The sequence below is a fragment of the Panulirus ornatus genome, chromosome 57, assembly GCF_036320965.1.
Source record: "Panulirus ornatus isolate Po-2019 chromosome 57, ASM3632096v1, whole genome shotgun sequence".
NCBI lineage: Eukaryota > Metazoa > Arthropoda > Malacostraca > Decapoda > Palinuridae > Panulirus > Panulirus ornatus.
The window spans coordinates 26,406,223-26,414,930 of NC_092280.1; the positions used below are offsets into that span (position 1 = coordinate 26,406,223).

General features: G+C 41.2%; 1 protein-coding gene across 5 annotated transcripts in view; it reads right to left on the reverse strand.

Annotated features, from left to right (window-relative positions):
* Window positions 1-8,708, reverse strand: part of how (protein held out wings) — a 211,095-nt gene that overhangs the window by 85,247 nt on the left and 117,140 nt on the right. The gene's annotated exons all lie outside the window — the stretch shown is intronic.

Here is an 8,708-nt window from a genome sequence, read left to right on the forward strand (position 1 = left end):
CGAATACTATCTGTCACCCGTTACTCCACACAGCTAAGGAGAAACACCATAATTTGTCAGTGGCTACACGTCAGAGTCGGACGTTCGCCTCTCGAGGACTAATGCTCAATGTGGGTAATGTTGCTAAAATGAATATCTTATTATCTCGACACACAAGAGAGTAATGAGGCCAACACAACTACTCCTGGGCAGCCTCTGACATCTTTATTCATGATGAGGTGATATCCATTCGCTTCTGTCTCGACTGGGTGATAGGGTCCATATGAGCTGGAGGGCTCGAACTAGCGTTGACCAATGGGGTTCTCCGAGGTGGGTGCAGTAACCACTCACCCACCACCACTGCTCGTATCAACAACTATATACAACTATATAAAGCTTAAAGGAACATGGCAAGTTTTTCAAGCCAATATCTGCGACTCGCTTCAAAATGTTTTTGTCACAGTACTACAAAATCCTAATAATTACACCTCAGAAGTTTCAACAAGCCTAGTTATATCTTCTACTTCTGCCAGGCTATACCTTACGCACTACACCTTAGTGTCTACAAGAAAAATTAACAATATCCCTGATCGTTCCAAGGAATAATCCCCATCCCCTCAAAAAGTAATAAACATATCAATAAGGATAATACTAAACTGTAAGCATCTTACATCAGGCAGTCCGCTGCGGCCGCCGAAGACATCTCTGAAACCATCGACTTTAGCCTATCACCAAATTTACCAGAATGTTAAAACCAATTTCCGATCCTTTATTCGGAAAATTACCATACTGGTGTAAAATTGGAGTGGTCGTATTGTCTAGTGATGGAAAAAGGGTGAGGTTAATACCCCACATCAATTTACAGTGGATGAACTCAGACCCCCGCCTTCCTCGCCATTCCGGATCAAGTTGAACGCCCCCATCTATCCCATGAACATGCCGTTACGACCCTTGGGGATAGCCTGACCCTTAATGGCTAGTTCAGAAGCTAGGCTATCGTACTAAAGGGTCGTATAATCGCGCTCAATAATCACAACTTCGTTCTCGAGTCGCACCGTCATGGACAAACCGTCGTTCTCAAAGGGTCGTTCGATCATAGCTTCCCAAACCTAATGATTCCTCAAATGACGAATCAGCAGTTTCTTTTATCCGACACTCCTACTGAAGAGTCAGTCTTGGTAACCACCTCTGCGCTGTTGCAACATTCTGTTGCGGTTGCAAGCATCATCTTTGCGGCTAGGAGTTATAACTGAACTGTTTAATCTTCAAAACATTATTTTCTTTTTTATAATATTAACAATTTCAAATGATAGCATGGGTCATGGGTACATGGCTAGGGGTAGGTAGAGGCAAAAATGGAGCGTACAATGGGCATAGTACATCGATATGCCCGAAGAAACCCACTGGACGGCAAGGAGTTAATAATACTTCAAGGGATTATTATGTATATTATTCCTTTTTTTCCCCGGGTCAAAAAGCGGGGCATTGACAGTTCATTCCTAGCCATCACGTGGCTTGCCAAAAGATATATATATATATATATATATATATATATATATATATATATATATATATATATATATATATATATACCAAAAGTTCCCATACGGAATTGGTCAACTCCGCTCCTATTTCCACGGGGTATATCAATCGCATCTAAATCAATCGCAGTATATTTGGTGAGATTTAATTTGACGGAAGTGGGGTACCTTAAACCTAAACCTACAGTCTAGCCAAGAATGAAGAGCAACGCTTACTTCTCTGGGCACAAACTTGCTACCCGGCAACCTTAAGTCTACTACTCAAAGCAGTAACTAACACTCAGTGGCTAGGCCTATCTCTCCCATCTTCCCTCTCCAAAAAGCTAACAGGAACGGGACGCCCCCACCCCACACAACTAGCCAAGACCAGAGGCTGTATCTACACATCTGTCCAAACACATAAATCGCCTTCTAAAAAAAAAAAAAAAAAAAAATAATTTATCTCCGTGCGTCTAAGTGGTAGGCAACGAGGCCTTTAGGCTGAAAAAGCACAGTCCCTCCAGCTATGCATCATACACACCCTTAAACACGACGCCAAGATCCAAGACAGCGAGGACACGGCCCTCGAGCACGACGGTACGACCCTTGGCTACACGACTCAAGAGGGTAAGGCTAGGCCATCACACTCAATGGTCGTGCCACAAAAGACGTGACAAATACAGTACAAAACGTTTCGGTCCTTAAAAACTATTTTCAAATTTTTGTTATATGCATACAACACATTTTTTTTTTTAAAGGAAAATGGCTGAACTCATACATACCCAAGACCATTTGTACAACGGCTTCAATCCATCAGAGTCTGTACTACCTTTATATCATACTGTAATATAAAAGAATGAATGTAATATTACGAATCACAGGAATGACTAAACTCATCATAGAGAAAACGGAAAAAATCCAGAAAAATCACATTCCCGGAGCCTAATGCGTTTGAAAAATCATTCCAGTCCTAGCTATGGTAGAGGATATATAAAGAAACGGAAAACGAAGTTTGAAAAAGTAAACAGAGCGGTAGGAATAATACGTGTACGCAAAAAACAGAAAAACTAGAGCAGTATCAAAAGAATGACCGAAGGTAAAACATTATCATTAAAGACACAAAAGGTTTCGGCGTAGGGAATATGAGAGGAAAAAATACCTATTAAATAACCCCCAAGGAACATTTCTTCAGGGGTTTCGGCAGCTTCAAGGGTGCGCTACAATCAGTAGAAGAGAAGGGATGGCCTCCATTCGAGTGAGAAGTTCTTTTGACGATGATATAGCCTCCCTGATATTACTTTTCCCTTCACAGCGTTACCACAAGCAGGCGGAGTTCAGTAAAAGCCTAATATTACGATATCCGAGATCTATATAATAGTCTGGTTAGGTTAGGCTAGTCTGGGCTAACTCTAAGTTAGGTCAGGTTGCGTTAGGCAACTCTGGGTTAACTTTGTGTCAGGCTAGTCTGAGTTAACTATAGGTAACGGTAAAGGGTAAGGTAGATTCGAAAATAAGTCTACAATTCAATCTACGTTAGGTTGGATTAAAATTAGGTTAGGTTAGGATAATGTTAAGCTGAGGTTAATGTTAAGTAAAGTTAGGGTTAAGATTGTTTAATATAAATTAGTTTAGCTAAAAAACAAAATGGCATTCTCTACATAAAACAAGGTATTATTTCAAGCAATAAACTCAAGAGTCAATGACCAGGGTAGAAGTCAAGGAAAATATTTATATTTGTGCGAAGAAAGTTGACGTCATATTACCTAGCCACACATGGAGGAGATGCTAGGCTTGCCATGCCTCTTCCCCCACAACCAATGGCCTCACACCAAATTTGCTAGAGCCACAATTTGGATACACCCACCCCATATGTGGATCGTCCTGCAGGAGGTTATGGTCTACACCTGGCCAAGACTCTAGAAGACACTAAGGGTTCTATCCTATCACCTACACGCACACTCTCTCTCCTCTCTATAAATGATCTATCTCTCCCTATCGCTAGTTTCCCTCCGGTCACCTTCAAAATATCACAATGCAACCCTGTAATAGCATAAACAAGTTGGAGATACCCATATCCTCCACCCTATCCAAGAAATCCCCCACAGAACAACACACACTCTTTAATTCCCTTAAGCTGGGAGTGTTGTATAGATGCCGTAATCATTCTTACAGTAAGAAGTTATTTCGTATCTGCAAGGTTATTATCTGCCTTTGCAAGAAGAACTGCTTATTTGAGACGGAACTTCGATCATCTCCCTTTTACCAAGAATGGAATCAAAACCTACTTGATTCTGGTGGCATCACCTGTCGTATTATTCCATTCTGTAACCCGCAATGTTGCTGCCGCTCCTCTTTACATGTATTATATAGGCCACTACGAGGCAGGCGTCTGGCTGCTGCTTCCGTGGTTTCTCTGTGGAGACAGACCACTCGAAGATTGGCCGATAATACCTCCTTTCCTTGAGCACCTTAACTAAGGAATTCTCCTCCTTCATTCTTCTTTTTTTTTCCCTCTTTCTTCAACCTTTCTAATTTCGGTAGTCAGGTCTACAAACACCTGCGGGGCCTCTGGTATATTTCCACCTCCTTTTTCTTAATTTTTCAAACCTTTCACACAAGATGGTCTCTGACTGGGAAATGTTTGCCTATGCCATGTCGGTCACCGCACCAAAAAAAAAAAAAAAAAGTGTCTAAATACGCCTTCACGTAGCCAAGACGCCGGGCACCATGCCAACCTTGGCTATAACCCGCCTTCATGCCATAAATCCCGCCATACATCTACCGAAACAGCCCTAGGGGAGGCGTGGAAAAAGAACTATGGTGATAAGGTGTACAACTATAACAGTCACCAGGTCTCGACCCCTCACCAGGTGGGCGGGTGGTGCCAGGGCACCAAAGATGCTGCCTGGTGCCAAAGGTGGATAGAAAGATGCGTTGGTGACGTCAGCATATACGCTGCCTGCCTATAAATAAACCCAACGTCACTGCCAGACGTACGTACATCACACCTTAAGCAATATCAGTCAGTAATGTTATCATAAAAATACGTCATCTATAATTTCTAAAAACATAATAAACCTGGTTTTCAGGCATCCTAAAAATACTTGTTTAAAGAGCAATGTGGTACAGTATGACCTTTAGGCACGAAGGTACGACCCTTAAGCACGACGGTACGACTTTAAGTATAAAAAGCTTGAACTTCGACCTGACCCTTCGCGAGTTCGATGACTTAACCCTACAGTACGATGACATTTCATAAACCAAGCCATATCTCGGCTTTATACTTTTATTTCAAACATATTGAAAAAATCCATTGAAATTTATTAAAGCATCAACATGGGCATATTCACAATACAGTCTAATATATATATATATATTATATATATATATATATATATATATATATATTATATATATATATAATATATATATATATACCAAAAGTTCCCATACGAATTGGTCAACTCCGCTCCTATTTCCACGGGGTATATCAATCGCATCTAAATCAATCGCAGTATATTTGGTGAGATTTAATTTGACGGAAGTGGGGTACCTTAAACCTAACCTACAGTCTAGCCAAGAATGAAGAGCAACGCTTACTTCTCTGGGCACAAACTTGCTACCCTGCAACCTTAAGTCTACTACTCAAAGCAGTAACTAACACTCAGTGGCTAGGCCTATCTCTCCCATCTTCCCTCTCCAAAAAGCTAACAGGAACGGGACGCCCCCACCCACACAACTAGCCAAGACCAGAGGCTGTATCTACACATCTGTCCAAACACATAAATCGCCTTCTAAAAAAAAAAAAAAAAAAAAATAATTTATCTCCGTGCGTCTAAGTGGTAGGCAACGAGGCCTTTAGGCTGAAAAAGCACAGTCCCTCCAGCTATGCATCATACACACCCTTAAACACGACGCCAAGATCCAAGACAGCGAGGACACGGCCCTCGAGCACGACGGTACGACCCTTGGCTACACGACTCAAGAGGGTAAGGCTAGGCCATCACACTCAATGGTCGTGCCACAAAAGACGTGACAAATACAGTACAAAACGTTTCGGTCCTTAAAAACTATTTTCAAATTTTTGTTATATGCATACAACACATTTTTTTTTTTAAAGGAAAATGGCTGAACTCATACATACCCAAGACCATTTGTACAACGGCTTCAATCCATCAGAGTCTGTACTACCTTTATATCATACTGTAATATAAAAGAATGAATGTAATATTACGAATCACAGGAATGACTAAACTCATCATAGAGAAAACGGAAAAAATCCAGAAAAATCACATTCCCGGAGCCTAATGCGTTTGAAAAATCATTCCAGTCCTAGCTATGGTAGAGGATATATAAAGAAACGGAAAACGAAGTTTGAAAAAGTAAACAGAGCGGTAGGAATAATACGTGTACGCAAAAAACAGAAAAACTAGAGCAGTATCAAAAGAATGACCGAAGGTAAAACATTATCATTAAAGACACAAAAGGTTTCGGCGTAGGGAATATGAGAGGAAAAAATACCTATTAAATAACCCCCAAGGAACATTTCTTCAGGGGTTTCGGCAGCTTCAAGGGTGCGCTACAATCAGTAGAAGAGAAGGGATGGCCTCCATTCGAGTGAGAAGTTCTTTTGACGATGATATAGCCTCCCTGAAATTACTTTTCCCTTCACAGCGTTACCACAAGCAGGCGGAGTTCAGTAAAAGCCTAATATTACGATATCCGAGATCTATATAATAGTCTGGTTAGGTTAGGCTAGTCTGGGCTAACTCTAAGTTAGGTCAGGTTGCGTTAGGCAACTCTGGGTTAACTTTGTGTCAGGCTAGTCTGAGTTAACTATAGGTCACGGTAAAGGGTAAGGTAGATTCGAAAATAAGTCTACAATTCAATCTACGTTAGGTTGGATTAAAATTAGGTTAGGTTAGGATAATGTTAAGCTGAGGTAAATGTTAAGTAAAGTTAGGGTTAAGATTGTTTAATATAAATTAGTTTAGCTAAAAAACAAAATGGCATTCTCTACATAAAACAAAGTATTATTTCAAGCAATAAACTCAAGAGTCAATGACCAGGGTAGAAGTCAAGGAAAATATTTATATTTGTGCGAAGAAAGTTGACGTCATATTACCTAGCCACACATGGAGGAGATGCTAGGCTTGCCATGCCTCTTCCCCCACAACCAATGGCCTCACACCAAATTTGCTAGAGCCACAATTTGGATACACCCACCCCATATGTGGATCGTCCTGCAGGAGGTTATGGTCTACACCTGGCCAAGACTCTAGAAGACACTAAGGGTTCTATCCTATCACCTACACGCACACTCTCTCTCCTCTCTATAAATGATCTATCTCTCCCTATCGCTAGTTTCCCTCCGGTCACCTTCAAAATATCACAATGCAACCCTGTAATAGCATAAACAAGTTGGAGATACCCATATCCTCCACCCTATCCAAGAAATCCCCCACAGAACAACACACACTCTTTAATTCCCTTAAGCTGGGAGTGTTGTATAGATGCCGTAATCATTCTTACAGTAAGAAGTTATTTCGTATCTGCAAGGTTATTATCTGCCTTTGCAAGAAGAACTGCTTATTTGAGACGGAACTTCGATCATCTCCCTTTTACCAAGAATGGAATCAAAACCTACTTGATTCTGGTGGCATCACCTGTCGTATCTATTCCATTCTGTAACCCGCAATGTTGCTGCCGCTCCTCTTTACATGTATTATATAGGCCACTACGAGGCAGGCGTCTGGCTGCTGCTTCCCGTGGTTTCTCTGTGGAGACAGACCACTCGAAGATTGGCCGATAATACCTCCTTTCCTTGAGCACCTTAACTAAGGAATTCTCCTCCTTCATTCTTCTTTTTTTTTCCCTCTTTCTTCAACCTTTCTAATTTCGGTAGTCAGGTCTACAAACACCTGCGGGGCCTCTGGTATATTTCCACCTCCTTTTTCTTAATTTTTCAAACCTTTCACACAAGATGGTCTCTGACTGGGAAATGTTTTGCCTATGCCATGTCGGTCACCGCACCAAAAAAAAAAAAAAAAAAAGTGTCTAAATACGCCTTCACGTAGCCAAGACGCCGGGCACCATGCCAACCTTGGCTATAACCCGCCTTCATGCCATAAATCCCGCCATACATCTACCGAAACAGCCCTAGGGGAGGCGTGGAAAAAGAACTATGGTGATAAGGTGTACAACTATACATCACCAGGTCTCGACCCCTCACCAGGTGGGCGGGTGGTGCCAGGGCACCAAAGATGCTGCCTGGTGCCAAAGGTGGATAGAAAGATGCGTTGGTGACGTCAGCATATACGCTGCCTGCCTACAAATAAACCCCACGTCACTGCCAGACGTACGTACATCACACCTTAAGCAATATCAGTCGGTAATGTTATCATAAAAATACGTCATCTATTTCTAAAAACATAATAATAAACCTGGTTTTCAGGCATCCTAAAAATACTTGTTTAAAGAGCACTGTGGTACAGTACGACCTTTAGGCACGAAGGTACAACCCTTAAGCACGACGGTACGACTTTAAGTATAAAAAGCTTGAACTCCGACCTGACCCTTCGCGAGTTCGATGACTTAACCCTACAGTACGATGACATTTCATAAACCAAGTCATATTTCGGCTTTATACTTTTATTTCAAACATATAGAACAAATCCATTGAAATTTATTGAAGAATCAACATGGGCATATTCACAATACAGTCTTATATATATATATATATATATATATATATATATATATATATATATATATATATATATATATATATATAGCTCTTTCTTTTCTTTCATACTATTCGCCATTTCCCGCCTTAGCGAGGTAGCGTTAAGAACAGAGGACTGGGCCTTTGAGGGAATATCCTCACCTGGCCCCCTTCTCTGTTCCTTCTTTTGGAAAATTAAAAAAAAAAAAAAAAAAGAGAGGGGAGGATTTCTAGCCACCCGCTCCCTCCCCTTTTGGTCGCCCTTCTCTATGAATGATATCCTACTTAACATCCATCTTTTCCCTACATTATACTACGTTTTGCTAGGATACTCGGGGAGGATCCTACTGTTTAATCCTCGACAAATAACAAAGACTTTTTGACAAAGGTTTGGTGTCCGGGTCTTCTCGACAACCTTCCTCATTCTGGCTTTCCTCTTTCCATGCGAGTTCTCTTGTATCAGCGCCTTATCTGGTGGGCCTATG